Source organism: Podarcis bocagei (genome assembly GCF_964188305.1).
Source record: "Podarcis bocagei genome assembly, chromosome: 11".
NCBI lineage: Eukaryota > Metazoa > Chordata > Lepidosauria > Squamata > Lacertidae > Podarcis > Podarcis bocagei.
The window spans coordinates 29,464,115-29,490,866 of record NC_138136.1 but is presented as its reverse complement, the minus strand read 5'-3'; the positions used below and the strand labels follow the sequence as shown (position 1 = coordinate 29,490,866).

The following is a 26,752-nucleotide window of genomic DNA, read 5'->3' as shown; positions in this document are numbered from 1 at the left end:
TATAGACCGACAAGCCAGGCTGAAGACTTGGATGATGCCTTACTTGAGCAGCTTACCAAACATTCAAAAGGAGAGATATAGTAATTATGGAGGACTTCAACTTCCTCGATATCTGTTGGGACACAAACTCTGCCAAGAATGTAAGGTCTGACAATTTCCTCCATTGTCTTGCCGACAATTTCATTTTCCAGAGGATGGAAGAAGCAACTTGGACCTGATCCTCACCAATCGGGAGAAACCAATTGATGGAAGTGGAAGTACAGTGGTACCTCTGGTTAAGAATTTAATTCTTTCTGGAGGTCTGTTCTTAACCTGAAACTGTTCTTAACCTGAAGTACCACTTTAGCTAATGGGACCTCCCACTGCTGCTGCACTGCCACTGTGCAATTTCTGCTCTTATCCTGAAGCAAAGTTCTTAACCCGAGGTACTGTTTCTGGGTTAGAGGAGTCTGTAACCTGAAGCATCTGTAACCTGAGGTACCACTGTACTCAGAAACTTGGGAGCAAGTGATCATGTTCTCCTGAGTTTCATGATACAGACACAAGGGGAAGCTGTGTAGTCAGACATGCACTCTGGACTTTAAGAAGGCCAGTTTCAAAAAGCTTAAGGAGCTACTGTGTGTGATCCCATGGTCAGAAATCATTGGATGATCGTCTGTCATGGATGCTTTAGCTGAGATTCCTGCATTGCAGGTGGTTGAACTAGATGACCCTTGGTCAACAAACTCTAAGATTCTATGATATGATTCTAATCAATAACACAAATTACTTTTCCAACTTTTTTTTTTAATTATGTAGTACTGCAGAAGTCAGCACACACGAAAACAAAGAAGCTTATTGGTATCTGAGGCCAGTTCAGTATCTTTTTATTTTCTCAACACCATGAATAATTCTACACATCTGTTATGTGTGTCCCCCACAAACATGTTTCTTTTTCTAAAATGTGAACTGCTCTGAGATCAGCAGGTATAGGGCGGTATACAGATTTAGTTAATAAAATAAATACTATTGATGCATCAAAGATTAAAAAGTCACCAAGATGAGTTAAACATTTTCTTTCATTGTTTATTTGTACTAAAATTCTCAATGTTGGACATCACCCCCAAATCCAGGGGTCACTCTAACTGATGCTGTTCAGGCTGTTTTAAAGAAGGGAGGCATTGGATTATAGTTAACCAAACCAGCAAGGTCTCCACAGATCAGTGATATAAACTAACAAACTGAAAGAATAAACCCCATGCCAAGGATTCACTAAGCAAAGGTTGCTGTATCCATTTCTACAGGTGAGTGCAAATAAATTCAGTTCTTCTGACAGAACATATAAAATTGTCAGGGGACTTCAGATATTATTAGGGTCTTGCTTCACTTTCTGAAGTGAGACTTATTTGTGCCAAGGAAGAATGAAGAATTATAGCTGTGTGGGCTTAGAAAGGCTCTAATGGTTAGTTAGCAAAACTGCTTTCTTGGGAACGTGATCCTCTATAGCCTAACACTCCTAAGAGGCTCACATCATCTATAATGTGTCCCAAAAAAGAGGAAGAGAAAAAGCAGAGAGACTAAAGCATGTGGAGTATTTCAAAAACCACACTGAAGTGTCTGACATACACTTATCTCATTATATGGCACAAAAGGTTACGCCACACCCTTTGTTACCTGTTTCCATCCCATATGGTTGCCATTGCCAGTTCAGGGGAAAATTCATTTCTTCTTCATAATCTGCAATCACTTAATCTAGATCCCATCTAAACTGAGTTTTATGAAGCTTCATGAAATGGCTTCTCCAACTTTGTGTCTCCAGATTCTTTGGCATGTTTACCTATTTTACTGGTAGTTTACCTGTTTAAAGGTAAAAAGGTAAGACTGGTAGTCATTGAGACATGTGATGGAATGTACCATATTTTTCGCACCATAGGACGCACTTTTTCCGTCTTAAAAACTAAGGGGAAAAGTCTGTGCATCCTATGGAGCGAATGCAGGGGGGAGGCAGGCAGAAAAAGCCCCCAAGAGCCACACACAAGCTTCGCACGGCTCTTGCAGGCTTTTCCCCAGGAGGGAGAAGGGACTGACATGGCCAGTCAGTCCCTTCTCCCTCCTCTAGAAAAGCCTTGCGCAACCTCTCCAGCAGGGGGGAGGCTGCGCAAGGCTAAAGAGGAAGCCAGGGCAGCGAGCGCAATCCACCAGAGGTAGATCTTAATCCTTGCCTCACCTGGGAGCTTCTCTGGGCAGGAATTCCCTCAGCTTAAGTGGGGTGGGGGAAGAGTGGCAGGTAGGGGGGTACCTACCTAGACACTGAAGCCACATGTCTCTCCGATGAAAATTGGGAGTGGGCATTGTGTGAAGTGGCTGTGGATCTCCTGCCGCAGAACTGTAGGACTGTATAGAGTTGGGAGGGCCACCCAAGGGTCATCTAGCCCAGGCCCCTCACAATGTAGGAATCACAGCTAAAGAACGCCAGGCAGATGGTCCCCCAACTGCTGCTTAAAAGCCTCCAGTGCTGGAGACTCCCAACACCTTCCGAGGTCATAGAATTGCAGGGTTGGAAGGGAACCCCAGGAGTCATCTAGTCCAGCCCCGGTGGACAGCGGGCGCGATCCATCCCATTGCGCAAGGCTAAAGTTGCTGCACAAGGCTAAAGAGGAAGCCAAGGCAGCAAGTGGGATGGATCACGCTCGCTGCCTTGTCTTCTTCTTTAGCCGCGCTGGAGAGGTTTAGCTCCTGGCTGGAGAGGTTGTGCGGCTATGGATCCCGCTCGCTGTCTTGGCTTCTTTGCTCTTTGGGGCTGGGGGGGGGGGAACCCGGGCTTCCCCCACAGCCCCAAGAAGCTCTGGGAGAACCAGACAGGCTGTGTGCAGCCTGTCCGTTGCTCTTTGGGGCTGGGGGGCAGGGAATAATATTTTTTCACTTGATTTCCCCCTCTAAAAACTAGGTGTGTCCTGTGGTCCGGTGCATCCAATAGAGCGAAAAATACGGTAGTTCCTCTTTCACATCCTCTACCTTGACTTTGGGTGAAAAATCAAATGCTGTGGTAGCCAGGAATGTAATTGTAAAAACAGAAAAATAGTATGTGCACCGTTTAGAGAGATTTTTGTTTAAGTGATTTATAAATCTTTCTAAATGAATGAGTGAATGAATATGTTGTTAATGATGATGATGAAAGAGCATTGGTGTTCCTCCATTCCTTTAACCATCAGAGGATTGGGGAAGGAGAGGGTTTGCAAATGCAACTGAGGATGTGCTCTGGCAATAGGCAAACAGTTTTTACTAAAGTATAAAAATCCAAGCAGCAAAAGGGGGGGATATTAAAAGGTTACATAAATTTACAATATGTTCATTTTCATAAAACAATGCCTTAACATGATTCAGCCATTGCTTTAACATGCTCCAGGAATGCCATGCAGGCTGTGGGGAGATGTTGCCACAGAAATGTAACCTATGTGTTCCATGTGGTTTTGTGCATTATTGTGTGTGGGTTGTGGGTTATGGTTATTACTGGAGTTTCCATGATTACTGAGCGGGGATGTTGGGTAAATTCCTGGCAGCATAGCAGTTTATCCGTTACATTAAAGTACAGCTCATATTTCAAAATGTTTCTCCCTCTCTCTGTCTCTCTCTCTCTGAGATCATTGCAAAAATAAGAAACAAATGGCATGGCTATCAGCTCTCATTACCAATTGACCAGCAAATGTAAAAACACTAAAAATAGCCACAGGAAGCAATGAATTCTATGACAAATTACAGGGCTGTTTATTTAGTGTGCTAAGTAATAGATTTTTGATCAAAGATAAACAGTTTTAAAAGTTACATTTATTTTGTTGCACAAGGAAAAGGAAATTGCTATTCCCTGCAGGCTGTTTTACCTTGTAAAGCAATCCGTCTTCAAACTCAAAATGAAAGAGAGCCAAAAGCTGAATTAGAGGACAAGGCCCTTGAGATACTGCGTGCTACTATGTTTGGTTGAGAACCACAGATGTTTCATATAATGTACATCAGTACAAAGAACTCTGTGTGAATTTATATATGTGCTGTGATCCAGAAGCTTTCACGTGCCCAGGCTCCCCTTCTTCTGTTATGAAAAGGGGTGACTGCCTCTCTACAATCTCCTTCTGTGGACTTTTTCTGATACCCGTTTCCCCTCCTAATGCATATATACAGAGTGAGGGGAGTCCAGATGTAAATGTATCTACTGAACATCCTTGACCCCATATTCAGGAGTGGGAAAATGCATGTCTGCCCCATCTCAAATCATAATCGCCATACATCAAGCCATAATATCTGAATGAGTGACTTTTTTACACTGCATACCACACCAAGAGCATTTTTTTAACTCATTCAGGTCAAAATGTACTCTATCAGCTACTTGAGAAACTTCCCTGACTGTGCCCACTGGATCTTTTATGAAAATTTTGTGTGTGAATTCTATACAAAACCAATTCTACCATTTGTCTGCTTTCTTCTAATAAAAACACAGTATGTTTCCGAGCACAATTCAAAGTGTTAGTGTTGACCTTTAAAGCCCTAAATGGCCTCGGTATACCTGAAGGAGCGTCTCCACCCCCATCGTTCTGCCTGGACGCTGAGATCCAGCGCCGAGGGCCTTCTGGCGGTTCTCTCATTGCGAGAAGCAAAGCTACAGGGAACCAGGCAGAGGGCCTTCTCGGTAGTGGCACCCGCTCTGTGGAACGCCCTCCCATCAGATGTCTTCTAACATTTAGAAGACATCTGAAGGCAGCCCTGTTCAGGGAAGTTTTTAATATGTGACATTTTAATGTATTTTTAATCTTTGTTGGAAGCCACCCAGAGTGGCTGGGGAAACCCAGCCAGATGGGCGGGGTACAAACAATAAATTATTATTATTATTATTATTATTATTATTATTATTATTATTATCCTTTGGATCAGTCCAAAAGCACATCGAATCCAGCATCTTGTTCTCACAGTGGCCAACCAGATGCCCATGGGAAGTTATCAAGCACTAAGTGACCATTAATTTAGCCTTCTTTTAAAGCCATCCAAATTGACAGTTGTCACAACATCTTGTGGAAGTAAATTCCAAAGTTTTAGCTATGCATTGTGTGACAAAGTACTTTTGTCTGCCTTGAATCTTCCAACACTAGGCTGCATTGGATTGCTCCAAATTCTAGTTTGTCCACACCATGCATAAAATATTACCCCTTCTTCCTTCTTAACCAAATGCACCAAATGTTGTAACCTTTCCTCATTGCAACCCTTGATCATTTTCGTTGTCTTTTTCTGAACCTTTCTAATCCTTTAGTAGCCATCAGCTGAAGCCAGGAAGGTATTCTTTCCCTACAATTAGCCACTTCTTTCAAGCAACAAAGATGTCTAGAAATTGGACGTTATGGTTAGTTATGAGTCTCTATGGCTTGAGGCAGCCTGCCTCTGATTGCTGGATGTTTATGCTATTGTATCATGGCTTGCAAAGGCGAGTTTTCCATGGCACAGGGCTAGACTTTGTGGCAAAAAGAGCATTGGATCACATGGAGCATAAGTCTGATCCCACAAAGCAGTTACTATGATCTTACACTGCTAGGGCTCTGATTCTCTCTCTCTCTCTCTCTCTCTCTCTCTCTCTCTCTCTCTCTCTCTCTCTCTCTCTCACACACACACACACACACACACACACACACACACACACACAAAAAATATTACTTGATAGGTGTTGCTTGTATAATCAATGCCTGACTGAAATAGGCTGGGCTGAAAACCCATTTCCTGACAGATCAAACTGGTGACCTTTTGGATTCGTCTGTTTTTCACTATAATACACAGTATAACATACCTAAGCATAATGCCTTGGACAATAAAAGCCAGTTCACTTGCATAATGGTTTTGACCTTTCTTTCTCTTTTACTACCAGTAAAGTTCCCAATTCTGCTTGAACGAGAGTCTTTACAATGCTTAAATCTGCAAGCCAGAACCATTTCTCAACATCCACCACCATCACAGGTATTCAGGGACCCTTGAATAGTCCATATTAAATTAGTCAGAAACTCTCCACCTCTTGAGGTCCTACAAACTCTGCAGAACAGGTGCTCTACCACTGAACATGAGATCATGACCTGAATTTCCCTGATGCTCCTCACTATTGCACAGAGAGCCGATGCGCACCCTTAGTGTAGGACTGCCACCACAGTGTGTGTCTTCCTGAGAATATCCTCCTGTAGCGATAATGAGGGATGTGCAGAAGCTATGTAGAGCTCAGGAGAAGAACAGTGGTGTCATCAGCGCAGGGCTTTGGGGAAGAAGGCCATGCTTCACTCACCAGAATGAGCAGAACCTCCCCCCGCCCCTCGCAGCAGGGTTCATTTACCATATTTCAAAGAAAGTCAAGTAATAGATGTTGATATCCAATAATGACCACCCCCTCTTAAGACCACTGAATCCAAAATGTCAAATTATTCAACTTCACCACAATGGCGGCTACAAACGGCAAACACCTTGCTCGCCGTGCCTTGTCTTCGTGAGTAAAACTATGGTGAATATGCAAATTGAAGTTAAAAGCTCATTTAAAAATGAAGTTGTATCCTAATGAGAGCCTGCTCTTTCCCACAGTCCTCATGCCAAGTTGGGTTTGCACTTTAAAGGGAGGTCACACAGTTTAGCAATAAAGCAGAGCAAAAGAGAAAAACCGTTTTACTTAATTTTGGGGAGGAAGTGTCATGCCTGGGGAAGTATTACAGTATTTTACTAATCAGCTGCAATGCTCATTAGGCTGCTTATTATATCTCAAGCACTTGTATTTGTTGAAGAAGCAGCAACTGAGATAAAAGAAATTTGAAAGTGAAATCATTACAAATTTGAGTCAGTGCCTTTTGCAGTTAGGAAGCCTGCTCTATTATCCTTAATGAGCTGGTGCCCCAACCTCTGGAAATAGATCCATAGAGTCTAACCTCTTTTGAACTTACTCAAAAATACTCTGTGATGTGAATTCATAAAGAGAGAATTTATTGTTTACCGAATATCATTTTTAAACATCTGTTTCACCCAGATTTTTGAAACGTGCACACCCCTAGGTCCGTTTTAATTTAAGCCACCCCTTCTGTTAGCCAGTCACCTGGAGCAAGCAGCTCCTTCTAGCTAACTCACTTGGCAAATCCATTCCTTGAGGTGTTTGTGACGGGCACACAAATACATCAGTGCAGGCAGTGAATGGATTTTAATATTTTTAATGGCTGATTTAAAAGACCAGAGCACAGTTATATAGCACAGCGGGAACAGGAAAGAAACATTGTGGTAAAGCAACTGGGAAAATCTTAATATTGTAGTTTGAATCTAAATAAGTTTTTATTTAAGCAATGGTTTCCAAGTTTCCTAAACGGGAGGAAATGAATAAATAATAAATTAGGACCTTCAACTCAGCACATATTGAATGCACATAAGCTCACCGAAATCAATCAGCTTGAGAACATTTAAACCTGTTTGGAATTGTGGCCTTGGTTGTCCTATTTATTTCAATAGGAGCAGAACTGCATGCCTAGCATCTACTCCCTGGTTCCAGGGATGGCTCAGCTGGTAGATCATGAGACGCAAAATCTCATGTTTGTGGGTTCAAGCCCCACATTGGGCAAAGATTCCTGCATTGCAGGGGGTTGGACTATATGACCCCTGTGGTCCCTTCCAATTATGCAATTCCTTGATTCTATGATCCTTCATGTGATGATTTTGCATGCAGTTAAGTACCGTATTTTTCACTCCATAAGATGCACTTTTCCCCTCTTAAAATCTAGGGGGAAATGTCTGTGCGTCTTATGGAGCGAGTGTGTGGTCCCTGGGGCTGGGGGGGGGGACCCAGGCTTCCCCTGCCAGCCCCAAAAGCCCGGGGAGCAGCGCAAAGGCTGCGCGCAGCCTTTCCGCTGCTCCCCGACCTGCGCTTTGGGGCTGGCAGTGGGGGAAAGCCGAGCCTCCCCCACCGCCAGCCCCACAAGTTCTCGCTCTCCAGGCTTCCAAGGTAGCCGCCTGAAGTTCCCGCTGCGCTCCGGAGTCTTCGGGTTGCCTTCACTGAAGGGGAAAGCAATGTGGGAGAGGGAGAGCTGTGCAGCACCCCTTCAGCGAAGCGGGAGGATAAATGGAAGGGGCTCTGTTTCTCCTACCGCTTTGCTGAAGGGGCGCTGCGCAGAGAGGGGGAGAATTTTTTATCTTGTTCTCCCCCTCTAACAAAAGGTGCGTCCTATGGTTGGGTCCGTCCTATAGAGCGAAAAATACGGTACATAAATCTTTCCTTGAGCTCAGCCTCTCATGCTAAAGGTCAGAAAATGCAAAAATATAAAAAATATATAAATCGACCCATTTTCATAGGAGGGGAGGATGTGATGGGGAATTGCACAGTAGCCTTAGTGAGTAAGTTTCTATTGTTCTTGCAGGGAACCAACTATCAGGTTCCTTTTTACCTACATCCTAGGCACTCTTGCAGCTTTAAAGCACTGTTATTGTTTTAATAATAGATCTCATATAAAAATGTATCATATGCAAATGCCCAAATTGTAGGACTGAAGGAGGAATACATCACTGTTAATTAGGAAATTTTGAAGAGATATATACTGCTGTAAGAAAAATACCAGACTAGAAGACATGAAAAACATTTATGTTTTAATAGTTTCCTTTGGGATGACCTTAACTATGCTAATTGGCCTTTGATGAAGTATGAGGGGGGACTGTTGAGTTAAATGGTCAACATGCTCATTATTTAAAGAATAACATTTTTATAGAACTAAAGTAACCCAGACTACATTCAAGATATAACCTTGCTCTTGGGCACTTTACGGTTTTAATGCAGGTCTCTGCATCAGACCAAATACTGTAGTGAACTATAAAATGTATTATATGACTATGCCACCTTGCATATTCCCCACCCACCCAAGGAGCGGGGAACATGCAGAGAAATGCCACACGTTTCTAACAGCATGATCCTATGCCCCCTCCCCAGAAGTAAATACATCCATTTCAAAGAAATTAACTAAGGGCTCGTCCACAATTCTGATTGTGTTGTACCTAGGAAGCACTGATCTGAATGGTTTTCTGCTTGGCCCACGATTTCTAGGCATGTGTCTGAGGGGTTTCCCCCATACCCCACTTCTTTCCAAGGGAAAATCTACTCCTTACTGCTAGATCAGAACAAATGGGGGACATCTAGATTGCCAGTAACACATGTGAAATGGATCTAGGGGACTTAGTAGACCCCAAGCTTACCATGAATCAACAGTGTGACGCCGGAGCAAAAGAAAAGGGTAATGCTATTCTAGACTACATCAACAGAAGTACAGCAAGAGAAGTAATAGTACCATTCTATTCTTCCATGGTCAGGCCACACCTGGAATACTGTGTCCAGTTCTGGACACCACAATTTAAGAAGGATATTGACAAGCTGTGCAGAGGAGGGTGACCAAGATGATCAAGGGTCTATGGAAACCAAGCCTGATGAGGAACAGTTGTAGGAGTTGAGAATAAGAGCAGTTCGACAGAGGAACAGTCTCCCTTGGTTTGATGTTACACAAAAAGAGATTCTGATTCTAAATATCAGGAAGAACTTTCAGATGGTAAAAGTTGTTTACAATGGAAGAGACTCCCTCAGGAGGTTGTGGACTCTCCTTCCTTGGAAGTTTTTAAGCAGAGGTTGGATGGCCATCTGTCACGGATGCTTTCATTGAGATTCCTGCATTGCAGGGAGTTGGACTAGATGACCCACAGTGTATCTGTTGGCGATTTTGACTTTTTAGTAAGAAATTAAAAGCACAGAGAATATTACCAAGACAACAAAAGGAAAAGATAGTAACTTTAGTGGACAAACCTGGCATTAGCACCCGGCAGCCTTGGGCAACTGCAAGTGTGAATTCCTACCTATGGGTTTATGTAGTGGTGTCCATGGGAAGTAAGCATCTAAGTTTGTTACAATAGCTCAACATAGCTTTAGAGTATTATTGGAAATTGAAATGGAGGAAGGGGCCCATCACATCGTACAGTATGTTTTCTTAGGACCCCTCAGACTTCGAGAAGGTCCTTCTTAGTGGACACTGGAGTGTTTCCTTCAGTGATGGAGTTATTCATATTTACCTGTTTCATAGCACTAGTTGCAGGTGAGGTTTTTGGGTGCACTTAACACTTCATATCCTCTGCTGCTCTTCCCCATATATATATATATATTCCAAAGCCAACTTCCTGCCAGGAAGATCACATAAATGAAGGTATTTTATGAAATCTCAACCCCTAAATGAGAGATAAAATGGCTCAACTCACACAGTTTCCTCTCATTTGAAGACTCTGGGGGGGAAATGTAAAAACATGTACATTTATATAGAAAGTAGGATGTTGGACTCCCCCCCTTCAATGTCATATGAGGAGGATTGTAACTAAATAGTAATAGCAGATCTTTTAAACTAATAATTGGTGTTCATAATAAGGGTTGTACTGATAACCAGCTGTGCATCTGCCCTCAATCCCTGTAGCGAGGAAGGGGAAGGAAGTCTGCAAATGATTACCAACTTCAAGTATTTCTTGCAGTCAAAGTTTTATTTTTTAAAAAATTAGTAAAATACCTTTTTACTGTTTAAAAATATATCCCAGTTTGAAAGTAGGCCTATTTAAAGAGTTTAGAATAGAACAGCTGTGCACTGCGTAAATCAAGGGCATTGCCCAGTTGGGCTGCCGGCCTACATTGTAGACTGAGTCTGCAGTAAAAGCTCTTCTCCTCCCAATTAGAGAATAAAGGTTGAGGTGCCTACCAGCCTTTCAGCATGTTTGGTGTGACTTTTCACTCCAGACTTTACCCTCTTTTATATCGTTTATATGCTCGTACCCCTTCCAATCTGCGCCCCATCCCGAGAGACGAGGGTAGGGTGAGCAAGGATTACTCACCTCCTTCACTGGTGTTGTGCAATGCCAGGTCTATAGGCAACAAAACTGCTACCCTGCGAGATTTCTTTATCTCGCAGGGAGTTGACCTGGCTTGTGTGACGGAGACCTGGGTGCGCGAAGGGGTAACTGTTACCTTACGAGAGATGGCGCCCCCGGGTTTCTCCGTCCTCCACCAGTCACGGACTGTGGGCCGGGGGGGAGGGGTGGCAGTATTAATCCGGGAAGATTGTTCTTTCAGGGCTCTACCATCGCCATCGATCCCCGGCATTGAATGTGTTGGCCTAGTGTGGGGCTCCGAGGAGAGCTTGGCTGTCTGGCTGGTGTACCGGCCACCTAGCGCACCAGCAGCCACCCTGTCAGGCCTGCTGGAGGCGGTGGCCGGCTGGGCCTTGGAGTTCCCTAACCTATTGGTATTGGGAGACTTCAACTTCCACGCTGATGCCACTCCCTCCTCACAGGCTCTGGACCTGGTGTCTTCCATGGCGACACTAGGGCTCTCCCAGTTTGTTTCGGGCCCCACACATCAAGCAGGCCACACGCTGGATTTGATCTTTGGCGCCGGTATAGATGTGATCATGTCTCCTTCGATGAAGGTGCCATGGTCTGATCACTACGCTCTGAAAGCCAGGATTGACTTTCCACCCCCACCCTGCTTAGGTGGCGAGCCGATTTGGGCTCGCCCGCGGAGGCTGATGGACCCGGATAGATTCCGTCAAGCCTTGCGGGACCTTGCTCCCCCTGGCGACTCATTGACTGAGCTTGTTGAGGGCTGGAATACCCAGCTCCTGGCAGCCATCGATGAGATCGCACCTAAGCGCCCTCTGCGACCCCGCAGAAACCGGGCTCCCTGGTTTACCGAGGAGCTTCGGAAAATGAAGCGGGACCTCAGACGGCTAGAGCGAGTATGGCGGGGTGCCCGTGACGGAGCCTCAAGAACATCTTATAGGGTTTTTATGAAAACCTATGAGATGGCAGTGAAGGCTGCTAAGAAGTCTTACTTCTCGGCCTCCATTGCATCCGCTAGCTCTCGCCCGGCGCAATTATTTAGTATAATCCGGTCTTTAACGTCCCTTGAAGGACAGCCAAATTTAAATAACAATCTGACACACAGCTGTGAGGCATTTGCGAGCTTTTTTGCGGAGAAGGTCCTGTTGCTCCGCCATGACCTCCCTGCCAATTTGGATACAATAAAGGAACTGGAGGCCCCTCGACTGTCCTCGGGTCCAGTATTGGACCACTTTGACCGGATATCTCCAGCCGATGTGGACAGATTCCTCCAAGCTGGAAAGCCCACCACCTGTCCTCTTGACCCGTGCCCGTCATGGCTGATTAGAGCGTGTCCAGACGAGGTGCGGGGCCCCCTGGGGGATATCATCAATTTGTCCCTTGGCACCGGGATATTCCCAGGGGAACTGAAGGAGGCGGTGGTGCGTCCGCTCTTAAAGAAAACATCATTAGATCCCTCAGATCTATCCAATTACCGCCCGGTCTCGAATCTTCCATTCCTGGGTAAGGTGATTGAGAGAGCGGTTGCTGAACAGCTTGGTAGGTTTCTGGATGAAACATCTGCTCTGGACCCATTCCAGTCCGGCTTCCGCGCTGGTCATGGGACCGAGACGGCTCTGGTCGCCCTAACAGATGATCTCCGCAGGCAGCTGGATCGAGGCGGGTCAGGGCTGCTGATTCTTCTAGATCTGTCAGCAGCCTTTGACATGGTCGATCACGAACTCCTGGACCACCGCCTTGCCGACGTGGGGATCCAGGGCACAGTCCTTCAATGGCTGCGCTCGTTTCTCTCTGGTCGGGGACAGAGGGTGGCGCTTGGGGGGGAATTGTCATCACGCCACTCCTTGGTGTGTGGAGTGCCTCAGGGTGCAATTCTCTCCCCGATGCTTTTTAACATCTTTATGCGCCCCCTCGCCCAGCTTGTCCGGAGTTTTGGGCTGGGTTGCCATCAGTATGCTGATGACACCCAACTCTATCTGTTGATGGATGGCCATCCTGACTCGGCCCCAGACACACTGACCAGATGTCTGGAAGCTGTGGCTGGATGGTTACGTGGGAGCCGGTTGAAGTTAAATCCTTCGAAGACAGAGGTCCTCTGGCTGGGGCGGGACGATATGGGATCGAGGGGGCAACTCCCATCTCTTGCGGGGGTGCAATTAGTGCCAGCACCGGCCGTTAAGAGTTTGGGTGTAATCTTCGATACCTCCCTCTCTATGGAGTCGCAGATTACAGCTATAACAAAGGCGGCATTTTTTCATCTCCGCCAAGCTAAGCAGTTGGCCCCTTATCTCTCTCGTCCTGACCTAGCCACTGTGATCCATGCGACGGTCACCTCCAGACTGGATTATTGTAACTCGCTCTACGTGGGGCTGCCCTTGAGACTGACCCAGAAACTCCAGCGGGTGCAGAATGCCGCGGCGAGACTCCTTATGGGGTCTTCGCTGCGAGAGCACATTCATCCGGTATTATACCAGCTGCACTGGCTCCCGGTGGAGTACAGGATCAGGTTTAAGGTGCTGGTTTTAACCTTTAAAGCCCTATACGGCCTAGGACCCTCGTACCTACGGGACCGCCTCTCCTGGTATGCCCCACAGAGAAACCTACGGTCTGCAAATAATAACATCCTCAAGGTCCCAGGCCTCAGAGAGGTTAGGCTGGCCTCAACTAGAGCCAGGGCCTTCTCGGCTGCAGCTCCAAACTGGTGGAATGCTCTGTCAAAAGAGACTAGGGCCCTGCGGGACCTGACATCTTTCCGCAGGGCCTGCAAGACAGAGTTGTTCCGCCAGGCCTTTGGTCAGGGCGCAGCCTGACTCCCTCCTCTGGCAACCTGCACATAATTCTGCTTAATTGGTTGCCATCAATTTGATTTAATTAATTTTTATAATGAAATATTTTTAGATTGTGTGATTATTTGACTGATTATTTGATTGTTGTTAGCCGCCCTGAGCCCGGCTTTGGCTGGGGAGGGCGGGATATAAATAAAATTTATTATTATTATTATTATTATTTTGCAGTTGCTTCCCTGGCATGCTGGTGGTGTCCAGTAATGCAACACGAGGTCAGGACGGGTTATAGTTTTGATTGCGCACTTTTGTTTTCCTGGGGTTTTGTAAGTCAACCCTCAAATCCTATTCCATTTCAATCCGTTATAACTAGAGTCAAAACCTCAGTGAATGGTTTTGACTCTATATTTTCCATTTTCAACAAATCAATTTGAACCTGTTGACGTGCGCAGCACTACACCTTTTTCAATGATAAAATGCAGCAATTTCCTAATCAGTTTCACGGGACAGCTGTAAATTCAAACCAGCTCAATGAACGACAGAAATTTGTTCAGAGCAGGAAACATTGTGACTTCAAATTCTGTTTTCTATGAATATTCAACATCAGCATTCACACAACAAAATTCTGAGGAGCATTTGTGGAACCAAATTTCTGTTAGCTGTAGAAAATAAAATCATTAGTAGAGTCTTGTGTACCATCAGCCTGCTGAGTTGTTTCAGCTTGAGTTAACCTTTCTTTTTCAACCATTTAGGAGAGCAGGATGCAACCTCATTCCACTGCCTACACAGTTGTCAGGGGAAGAGGTTATCCATTTGCAGGAACAAAGAAACTTAGCTACCCTGTTTCACCCTTCAGTTCTGGCTTACAAGAAGCCCAGTTCATTTTACCTTTGAATTCGTTTTTAAGGCTACAATGCAAACCACAGATCTGTCAGACTGTGGAGGGATTGGATAAGGCAGAAGTGCCTCTCTCTAGCAGTTAGAGGATGCTCGCAGAAGCAGAAATAGGTATAGCCATGTATAAATGTATCGCAAGAAGCAGCCCTAAAAACAGTGGTGCTGTTGGTTTATTAGTAAATGTGGGGTTTGAAGTCAAGCCAGCTTCCTCAGCAGCTGGGCTTGGAGAGGTGCCATGCAAGAACAAAGTGAAAGCAGAATCACTACCCCAGCAAAAGGTGAGACATTAAGCATCAGACAAGAAAGGGGGAGGCTGCCAAGATTACAGGGGCCGTGATGTTACCACAGAAAAAACTGCCTTTTGCAGGAGGCTTTGGAAATGGAGGTTACAGAAAGATGGTAGAAGCGGAAGGGGAGGAGTTGCTTTTCTGCAAAGACTGCTGGGAAGATGGAGGAGGAAGTAGGCCAAGGGACATGGGGCCATTCCTGGCTGTTGCTTGTGACCCAAGCTTGCTGAAGCTACGAAAGGAGCAATGGGGCATAATGTTCAGCACTCCTTCCACTGAAGTCTCTAGGTGTAAATATGTGTAAAATAAACCATGATTTTAAAAGACACCACAGTCTTCACCACATCTTGATTGATTCCCAATGGAAGCATGACCCAGAGTAAGTGCCTGGAATCCCCTAGAATCTTGCTCCCACTCAGCAGCGATTGCAGGTGGCGCACAACCTTTGTAACAATATTTTATGTCTGAATCGCAAATATGGAAACATCTGTCACAATACGAACCTTTTTTAGGGGTGTGATGTTTTTCGATTTAAAATAAAGTATTGAACATTCATAAAACTTGGCTGCATAATAAAAAGTGAAACTTCCCATTCTAACTTGATTTTTAATGCAATTGGGTGTATGTTCACTCAGAACTAAGTCTCTCTGGGTTCAATGGTGGTTATTTTCTAATAAGATTGCTTAGGATTGCAGCCTTAGCATGTTAAAAAAGAAAAATCATTGATCAAATGTGTTCTAATTTTTCTGAACAAAAATCTACCCTGCCATATGGCATAAACAGTGTTATTATTAGTTATTTTCTTGTCCACAGTGCTATTAATATTTGAAAATCACTTCTTGTTGGCAATTAGCAAATTCACATTTTATCAGGATGGGGGGGGAACCACCCTCCAAGTTATTGGGTTACAAAGTGAATTGTTCTGCAGCTGCAGAATCAAGTGCTTTAGCTGAGTTAATGCTTTTCATTTCTTTTGCATGTGTCAGCATTAATGGAGGCAAGCTTCTATAAAGCCTTGCATGTGAAGATGGTGCTGAGCAGACTAGATTCAGTTCTGTTGAATGCTTTTTGCATTTTCTTTCTTTCTTTCTTTCTTTTTTTCCTTTCTTTTTTTGAATAACACACAAAAGGAGACTTCAAATCAGGCTGAACTTCAAGTAAAAGTTAATGCTATTCTCTTTTGGGTTCAACCACCCACTTTGCTTAAGGTCACTAGTTGAGGCTAATGCTGTGCAGAGGGGCTGCAGCAAACTTGGCACCTCCTTGATTAGGCTCCCTGCTGATCTAATACACATACCAGCTCACTTGCCAAGTCAAATAACACATTTAGTGAATTGGAAATAAGATTTAAGTGAGCCAGCACAATGCGGCTTGCCCTCTCATCTTTTTACTGAATCCTTCTCTTTGTATGCTAGACTGTGAAAACTGCTCTTGTTAGAGGACTTAATCTTCATTTTTTCCTGTAGATTATTTGGAAACAGGTCAATTGAATGTTGGAACTGCTAACTCCTCCTACCAAAGAAAAGGAACTGCTTGTGACATACTTAATACATCATTTAAATGCAAGGTTCCTGTTATGAAAGGAAAATACTGTAATATAAGGAACTCCTAAAATGAAGAAGAAGAAAAATCAGAGTGTTAAATGTAACCTTAAAAAAAGAATGTGTTTGTTTCTTTACCAACTACTCCTTTTCCAAGAGTATCTGGCATTGCTTTTGAATAGTAATTGATGGAGTTGATTACTTTGGAATGTGTGTGAAAGTGATATAGATATAGATATAGATATAGATATAGATATAGATATAGATATAGATATAGATATAGATATAGATATAGATATAGATATAGATATAGATATAGATATAGATATAGATATAGATAGATACACACACACACTGTATTGCAATAGTTAATTCTTAATAGAGCAGAATACAATGGGGTGACATTTCTATAGGCCATTTCAATTCTGCTTTTCATAACAGCAATCCAAAGCATTTCACATCATGTTTGACTTTGCACTCTTCTAGCTTTTAGTGTCACAAAACTGGAACTGATCATAAAGCATTATAGCTTTGTGCTTGGCATGTTTGCTTCCTGTTATTTTTGGGAATAGAGGAGCCATGGAATTTGCTATCATTTGAGATATACCACTGGGTAACATGCAATCTAAGACATTATTATCTGCAACCATCCGATTTCACTGTAATAGGTTATTCAAGATTATGGTGTGTATTGACTCTTTATCGTATACTCATTTCTTCTGGATATATAGATTTATGTGAGCATCCCTCTCTCCATAAGAAATCCTGCAATAAGCTTGGTTTTGAGACATTTAATTTAATTTAATTTAATTTAATTTGGTTTTGAGACCTTTAAAGGGACGCAGGTGGCGCTGTGGGTAAAAGCCTCAGCGCCTAGGGCTTGCCGATCGAAAGGTCGGCGGTTTGAATCCCTGCGGCGGGGTGCGCTCCCGTCGTTCGGTCCCAGCGCCTGCCAACCTAGCAGTTCGAAAGCACCCCCGGGTGCAAGTAGATAAATAGGGACCGCTTACAAGCGGGAAGGTAAACGGCGTTTCCGTGTGCGGCTCTGGTTTGCCAGAGCAGCGATGTCACGCTGGCCACGTGACCCGGAAGTGTCTTCGGACAGCGCTGGCCCCCGGCCTCTTGAGTGAGATGGGCGCACAACCCTAGAGTCTGGCAAGACTGGCCCGTACGGGCAGGGGTACATTTACCTTTAATATAGTTTGCATAATAAGGAAAGGACAGCAATACAATGGAACAGAGACTGAGGCAGGTGGGGAGAACTATGCTGCAATGGACAGGATCCAAAGATTCACACAACTAGTTTTGGATGCCCAAGGGTGTTTATGTCTCATGTTTCCCAACTGCATGCCCCCAGGTCACCTGGGAAATTGCTCTTGAAATTTCTGCCACTTTCAAAAACAGTTTATGACATGGCTTTGGGAACTCCTTTGGGGGGGAATTAAAATCAAATCAGTTCCAACACAGTTCCTCAAATGCTCCTTTGGATTTAAGCCCATGTCTCTAATGAAGATTTCAGATATGTTGGTTTTTATTGTGCCTTTTGTTTACACGAATGACTAGATGAACAAATATCAGAAATTCAGTTATATGATACAATGTTTCAATGCTAAAATTACCACAAGCTCTTATATTCTAATTAGAAGAAGAACTTTTTAATTTCCAATTAGAATTCCAAAGCTCCAGTGAAGTGAAAAAATGTGGTGGAGGAGACCAGAGCCACAACAGATGCCAAATATTTGGTATTCAAAATTAAGGGTTGATTCATAATGTTGCTGCTACTCTACTTCCACAATTTGTAGATGATAAATGATGTATTTCCACAGTGAAATGAAATATTGATTAGGTGAAGTCTAATAAAGCCCTCTTCAGGCGTTCAGCTTGTATGTGTGAAGGGGTAAATGGGAATGCATGAGATGTGCCCATTCAACTCACTCACTGATGCTCTACGTATTTCAGGGCTTTCTGTACCCAGCCATTCTCTTACTTTTGGCTCCCATGCAGGCTACATTTCCACTTTCAGGAATGTAGTAAGCTGCCTTAAACCAGGTCAAACTATTTGCGCATCAAGTCCAGAAATCTTTGTCCTGCTGGCATCAGCATCCATGCTCTCTGGCAGACATCTCTTACATCACCTGCTGCTAACTGACCCTTTTCAAAGTTTGGACTAGGGACTCTCTGGATGCAGATCATGTGCAATGCTCCTTCCTTCCACAACAGGCCCTCCAGATGTCATTCGACTCCAGCTCCCAACAGCCCCAGTCAGGAGTTATGGAAGGTGGAGTTCAATAACACCTGCATTGCCCGCAGAACACACCCAACAAAATATGGTTACCTTCAAAGAATCATAGGAACTGTAGTCTACCCTCATAAAGTATAAATTCCAGCACTCTTAAAACTGCAATTTCCATATTATTGGGGGGAAGTCATTGCTTGAAATGTGTTTGAAATGTATGGTGTGGATGTGACCAGCTTCAGCTTTTGATTCACATACATTGACCACTTCTGCCTTCTTTTAAAAAGCAGTACCAGATGTATGTTTGATGAGCCTTCGCCTGTGTACTACCTTGCCAGGAAGGGAGCAAAAGGAAACCCCATTGTAAAAGAGAAGACACCAAGACCAAATGAAGGGAGGGCAGTCTTGATCTCTCGTTCATGGTCCCAGAGCAAATATGTTGATTTGGCATATAATGAAATGCCTTCTCTACCTTCTGTGGTGCAGCTGATGATGCACCAATGTGAGATGTTGCAGTACATCATGCAACAGTGGAAGTAATAAAACCATACAGCCAATAGCTAATCCACTCCCCAAGGATAAAGTGATCTGTACTGCAACTTTCCAATCCAAACTGACCTTATAGAGCCCAGGTGATGCTTTGCTACTAGATATATATATTGGTCATGTTCAGTGTAAATGGCCAGCTAATTCAGATACTGCAAATGAATGAGCCAGTATGACTCCAAATAATTTGATCTGTAGGTGTCTTTCTCATCCACATAGGTTGAACCATGTAAATAAATGTGAATGTGCTTAATTTAAAAAACTCTGTGTTTCAAAAAAAATGTAAGGATGAAAAGAAAATAATCAAAGGAAATGTCTTCAGTGCTCTAGATTTCATCTATATCACAGATAGATATATAGATTCTATAAGTGTGCCTCCATAAAAAATGCAGGTTTTAATTCTTTCCTTCACAGGCTCCAGGAATCAGGCTGCAGCATTTTCAGTCCTGACTTTAAAACATAAGAAGGGCACTGGAGAGGCAATCAATTCTGCGAAGAGCTGGCCTTATTCATAGGAAATTGCAGTGCCATAGAAAAACGGATTTTATCCCAGTCTCTGTGATAGTGTTCCTGTGTAAAGCACGATAGGTTATTACTTAAACCAGAGGTGCCAAATAATGATGTGTTCATTGTTTTTCTGTGCATCAGACCCAAGACATTCAGGGCCCAATTTGCATAAGTGCTGGAAAAAGTAGCATGTGATCATGTAATTAAGGACCGCCAGCACAGTTCTCAAAGCATTTGTGCCAGCAGGAACCCCATTGAAGCCAATGGGCTTCCCACTAGGGCTGTTCTTTGAGGAGAAGCCTGTGTATCAACATGAATACACACAAGGGGTCCTGACAGAAGGCTGGATGGGCAACATTGATTCTGGTGGTTTGTAGTTATTGAGAGACTTTGTGAGCTTCCTATTAATTTAACATTCATTTTTAAAAATACGTGTACATACCTGCACTATACAATCCTCATCTATGTTTCAAAGCATACCCAAAAGTTTAATTAAGTTGTTAGTACAGACATCCATACATACAAACACACACACATTTTCAGTTTTGAAAGTGTAGCATTTTACATTCGTATTCCGAGGCTATGGTTTAATAAGTGCTTGAGTTAGTGATTGTGTGCATGCATTAGTTTTCCTGCTTGTTTTGGATTCTGTGGCAAATCCCTAAATTAGAGTTTGAAGCACTTAAACTTAAGAAACATTTAAAAGCAGCTGAGTGGGAAGACAATGCTGAAAGGAAAACTGACAAGGAAGTTTTACTTCACACCATGAGATTGTTTTGTGCATGTATTTCTGCGTAAAAGTCTATGGACAAATCATTTTTTTTTATCCTCCTGTTTCTCTCTCTCTCTCTCTCTCTCTCTCAACAGCCTTACATCATGTTAATAATACTGAGTGGTATTCAGCTAAGTTTTACTCTGTGTAGCCCAACTGAAATTAATGAACATGATTAATTAATTTCAGTATGTCAACTATGAGTAAAACTTAGCTGAATATTATCCATTGTAGTCAGCTTATTTCTAAATTGCTGGGTTTTTTCATATATAAGTGAAGTGTTATGAAGCCCAGTAATATATTTAACTCTTCATGAAGAAAGCAGTGACATTTTAAAGGGATAGCAACTTAGAAGGGAATGATTAACTTTGATAGGAGACAGAGTCATTTCCTTCAAAAGCCTGATTCCTTTTTACACTGTTCATAAGAATAGTATTATTTCTTGCGCGCGCCCCCCCCCCCAGCATCTCCATGTAAAAGCCCTTCTCCAGTAGGGTTTTTTATAAAAATAAAATAAAAACTAATACTAAAATAATAATAAAATACCACACTACCTTGTTAGTAGAGAAAAATAAAGTTGACATTAATGTTCCTTAGTTAAGTCACTTGCCTCTGTAGCTGTTTTTCCTCTAGCTGTTTTCTTGTAACAGTGCACAACAGAGCATGGACTTTCATGCATCAGTAACAGATGGGAGTTCTATTATTAATGTTTTTAAAAGTGCCTACAATACCTTTATGTTCTGTAAGGCACTCATCAAACTGTAATGTGAGCAGCTGATTTCTAGAAAGGAAATGATATTACACATGTCTGTGTAATGAAGAAGCTGGAATTTGCAGGATCGTGACATTGTAATGCCTCATCCCCAAAAACTTGATAGTTTTATTCCACGTGCCAAAATCCCCAGTGCATTTTCTGTTCAACATTATATTACACATATACACTACTTTCCTGCGTATACCGTCTAGAGTTTCTGCACATTGCTAAAATGAAACTCTGAGTACAGAAATTCCTGCTGTGTGTCTGTAAGCGGTATGTGAGAATACACAATGGGGCGTTAGAGATACATTTTATGATTTATTCAGAATACACAATAATGCCCTATACCACTGAGCTCTGGTTAACGAATGCCACCCTTAAATGATAGCAACAAAATATTCTTAGACTATAATCATATGCATGCATACCTAGGAGTAAGCCTGATTAAACTCAATAGACTTACTTCTGAGTAGACCTTATTAAATCAGCCCAGAATTTATATCTAACTGAACCCCTCAGCATTACATAGGACTAAATAAATAAAATTTATTTACTGCAACAGCAAGGTCATGGATAAAAAAAGGTGTGAGCAAACAGCACTCATGCAATTGTGCTATCCTGCCCCCTCACTGCAGCCCCTCTGCCAAAGCTCCACCTAAGAGTTAAAGGTAAAGAGACCCCTGACCATTAGGTCCAGTCGCGGACAACTCTGGGGTTGCGGCGCTCATCTCGCTTTATTGGCCGAAGGAGCCGGCATACAGCTTCCAGGTCATGTGGCCAGCATGACTACGCCACATCTGGCGAACCAGAGCAGCACACGGAAACGCCGTTTACCTTCCCACCGGAGCGGTACCTATTTATCTACTTGCACTTTGATGTGCTTTCGAACTGCTAGGTTGGCAGGAGCAGGGACCGAGGAACAGGAGCTCACCCCGTCGCAGGGATTCGAACCGCCAACCTTCTGATCGGCAAGTCCTAGGCTCTGTGGTTTAACCCACAGAGTTAGGAGAGCCTTTATAATGGCATGGGATATGGCAGAGTAGTTTGCAGTGGCAAGGAGAGACTGGGAGAAATCAGGGTGCTACTTTGTATGAGTGGTAGTGTTTTCCCACTCACTGAAGGAAACTTTGGACCCAAGTCATAATAAACAATTATTTTAATACAAAAATACGCCTTTACACTCCAATGCCGGCCTAGTTAAGACATAATTACCCTCGATATCATCAAGAGCAGCCAGCTTTCACTGCCCCAAGCTCTCTACTACCCTGCCCTTTCATTGTATGAAACCGTGACCCTCGTGTTACAGACCTGTCCATGGCTGTACCCATCCCTGGTACCCATTCCTAAGTGTAATATCAGTCTCTGGCCTATGTAGTAAACTTACGGTACCTATGTTCTTACAACTGGCATGTTGGAACTCCTCTCCTGACATCGGTTCCTTCTATATTTTTGCATACTGTTTTGTTATATCTGTCTTTTCTGTATGTGCACATCTCAACCATTACTTCTGTGGTACACACAGTATCAACAATATGAACTCCCTTTAATTTATAACACTGCAAAAGTGCCCCTACATTTTCTTATTATCTGACTTGATGAACTAATTAGAAACAGTCAAGGTTATAGCTAGGTGTCCAATAAAAATGGTTCTAATTGCCCCGAGACTGCGGATAATTCAATTACAAATCTTTTCAATTTGATTTATTCCTTTCTTCCTAAGGAAGGATTATGTTGATGGGTTTCAGGTAATAGAACTTGGTGGCTTAGGAGGAGCATTAAAACATCCTTCCAGATTTAACTAATGTGATTAAGTTTTATGAAGTTTGTTTTTCTTCTTAAAATCTTACAGAGGTCAAGTACTCATGTGATTCCTTTGGAGCAGTGGTTGAGAAGTTGGTTAAATTGAGGAGGTGGTAGTAATCTCTTGAACTGTGCTCATTAAAGCTCTAAAAAGAACGAAAAATCTTTTCCCACATCACGCAACCTAAGTTAATAAATGAAATAAACCTCACATAATACTTTTCAAGTCTTAATTACTGATTCTTGGTGTGGAACTGCTTCTCGGATAACACCCTCTTACCGGATCATACTTCTGTGCTCATTACACAGAGAGAGCGTCAGGCTTGACAAATATTTTGAAGTTAAGTTCAAACCTTTGCCCTGTCAGTAATCTAAACTGAAATGAACCATCAATGAGATTTCCCGCCCCCACCTCATTCTTTCACCCAAAAAACGAGAGCGGGAATACTTTTATGTTGTCTTTCTTCCTTCGTTTAATGAGTAGGAAAATGTAATTGCTCTAAAATGGTTTCATTTGTGTAAAATAGCTTAGTGGACGGTTTTTATAGGAATTCCCATTTATTGTTGAGATAGAATTATGTAGATATATTTTATTTCATTTCTAAAGTGCACAGCAGGAATAGATGTTAGGAAACTTTGCCCAGTAATGTAAGAAACTAAACTGCAACATTCTGAAAATGGAAATGTTGAGACTTCAGGAGCAGTAATTTCTGAAATAGTAACAAGCATACAGAGGGAGTAATTACAAATAATAGAAAGTGATGAGTATGCCATTAATAGTGCAATCCTATACATGACTGCTCAGAAGTTAAGTGCCATTGTGTTTTAATCAGTGTGTTTTTTCTGGGGGTACGCAGGGGTACGCATACGCCTAAACATTTTGTGAATCTTTGTACTTTTGTCCATTTACTGTATTTATTGTTCCCGATTTGAACTATAAAATTGTGATTTTCTTGGGTCAAAATGAGAGTACCCCTAAACGTTTTTTAAGGGAAAAAAAGCACTGGTTTTATTTATTAAAGCATCCCCCTTTCCTCTTCAGTCAGAAAAGGCTTCCACGGCAGCAGAAAAATATCAGTGGTAAGGCAATTCCTGCCCACAGGCTTACAATCTAAAAGACAACATGCCAAAGGAAAAGGAGTTGGGAGGGAGAAGGAAGAAAGGAAAATCAGGCACTAGTTCCCACATACAATTACAAGAGTTCCTGTACTGACTAGCCATGATGGAAAGAAGAGAAAAAGCCAACAGTTGCTGGTCTTTCAGCCGAGCTGCTATAGATGACGGTCATGGGGGGAGCCCGGTGGAACTGGTTTTTCAGAACAGCAGATAGACAAGACCTATGGTCCCATCTCACTCCCTCTCCTGTCACTAAGAGAGCTTTATTCCCAGTAAATCATTATAGGATTGCAGTCTTTAAAGTATAAATTCATAAATTAGCATGTGAATATTTAAGAGAAATATAATTCCAATAATTTTTCAGATATCGTAAAAAAGAGTTAGGTGCTGCTGAAATTATATTTTTGATCCTGAGCAGCAAATTTCCTTGGAAAATTCAGCTGCCTGTTCATAGCTTAGCCAATTCAATTGCACATCAGCTAATTCACTGTTATCCGTTATTCATAATAATACATTTTATACTTTAGCAAAGAGTGACCGTCACCACTGTAATGGTCCAGAGATGTCTTGACCTCTGCTATGAGCAAGCCATCTTTTATAGCAAAGATGCTTGTGTCTCATCTCTGACGTAGCTCCTACTCTCTTCTATTTTGCATTAAACTTTAACCTATCTTCTTAAAAGCAGAGCATAATATTGCATAGTGCAAAGCAAGAGTAAAATAAGAAAACTGCTGACCACTGCCAGCTTTTATGATAGATCATGAATGTCATAAAACAGCTTCCTAAAGTGCAGTGCTGACAGTAGAATACTCAAAATCTAAATAAATGTTATATATAAAAACAACCAAGGTAGGAAATTCAATGATACATGTAATTGCTGCAACAGGGTAAAAGGAGTTATTTGTGTGTGAGAGAGAGATTATATATTCAGATTCCAAAACTCGGTTTGTTGCAGGTTTATTCTCCTTCTTATAAAGTTTTGTTTTATGATATTTTCAGGATTTGACCATTTTTTTGAGGTGAGCTGGTTCGCCAAAAGTGCCTACAGTCAGAACCGGAGGTGGACCTCCTCTTTCTCAGGCAAAACTGAGGAATTTCAAGGTAAACAAAAGGCTTCAATGGTTAGCTGAGTTTTTTAGAATGGATTCCGCAAATCTTCAAGTTATTTGTGTTCAAACCTTCAGTCAATTTTTTTTGGGGGGGTGTTAGAATTATGCTTGTTTTAACCTAACCCTTCCTATTGGCACTGTCCTTCAACATTAACCCTGTAACACCTGTAGTTCCTGGATCTGCCTTTTCCCTGCTACTGCCACAGCACCAGCCCTCGCTTATTTAGCATATTAACCTGTGTATAAGACGGCCCTCAATTTATCACCCAAAATTTTTTCAGAAAAAAGGTTGACTTATACATGGAAAAATACGATAAGTCTGGGCACTATGAATGAGGTCGGTTAACTTTAAAATTCTGTGGTCTGAATGAAATTCTCCTCTATTCCTAATTACTAGCATAAAGCTTATCATTTTCTGCCTCCTGGCTTTTATTAATGTTTTTTAGCCCCTGCTGATCATGACAGTATGACTTCCGATGAACCTCGAAGCATACCCCAAAATGGCTACAAACTCAGCTTCTAAATGTATTATGGAGTCTTGTTATGAAGCACAGAGCAGCTCTAGGGATGCATAGGGACTGTATGAATTTATCTTTGAGCAAGGATGTTTTTGGAGGAAAGGCTGTCCTCAGTCAGCACAAACACATACACCATATTATATAAATAAATAAAAGTAACTCGACAAAACAAAGTGAGTTCTTTAGCAACTGTGAGTCTGTAATATATATATTTACAATTTAAGATGTATTTCAAATTCTTCTTTATTATTTACTTGTTGGCGACTAATTCTTAAAAACTGATTACCAGCTGAAAAGCCCAACCCCCTCGCATCCTGCACGGATCACGTTTGCAGCCTGAGCGTCCACTGTATTGCCTTTATGTATCAATCGGCTGTTCAGACATATCACAAATTTTCAGTATTCCAGGCATTAGCTTTTTCACTGCTGTATCACACTGTTGACTCATGTTAAGCTTGTGGTCTACAAAGATCCATAGATCCTTTTCACATGTACTACCTACAAGCCAGCAACTGTTTCTTCCTGCCTAAGTGTAGAACCATTTATTTCTGCATTTTTTGTAGGAGCAAATGAGCTCATGAAGGATAGTTCTTTATTTGAAATAGTTTCTTCAGTACAGCTAGGTATCAGTACAGTGTGAAGCAGGTGAGTGGGAATTATTGGAGAATTTATGTTGACCTAATGTCTATTAAGAGCATCTTCAACTTCTTAAAATACATTTTGAACTCAGTTTCTGTTCCCAAGTAGAAAACAAATATGCAATTTGTCAGAAGCATCTCATAAAGTTTAAAGTAAACTGTAGTGCCAGCCTTCAAAATACAACTGCCAGGGAAGGATTGAGACCTGATTGCTTTTATGTTAAAGGAATTATCTGTGATTTATATATTTGTATGTTCTTCCTAACATTTTGCACTCAGATATTAGAGGCAGGGTACAAAGCATATCATAAGTTGCAGCCCTAAGCAAAGGACCAAGGAGAAGGGATTGAGATGTAAATATGGCTTCATC

At 42.4% G+C, this 26,752-nt stretch overlaps 1 long non-coding RNA gene across 3 annotated transcripts in view; it reads left to right on the top strand.

Moving 5' to 3' along the window:
• LOC308596996 overlaps nucleotides 1-25,892 on the top strand; it is a 493,319-nt gene extending 467,427 nt beyond the window's left edge. Inside the window, exons 12-13 of one of the 3 annotated variants that reach the window (XR_014012772.1) lie at nucleotides 25,117-25,218; nucleotides 25,673-25,892. This is a non-coding gene — a long non-coding RNA (uncharacterized lncRNA). The remainder of the gene's footprint in view (nucleotides 1-25,116; nucleotides 25,219-25,672) is intronic. The other 2 variants (XR_014012773.1, XR_014012774.1) reach the window with 2 other exon arrangements.
• The last annotated feature ends 860 nt before the right edge of the window (nucleotides 25,893-26,752 follow it).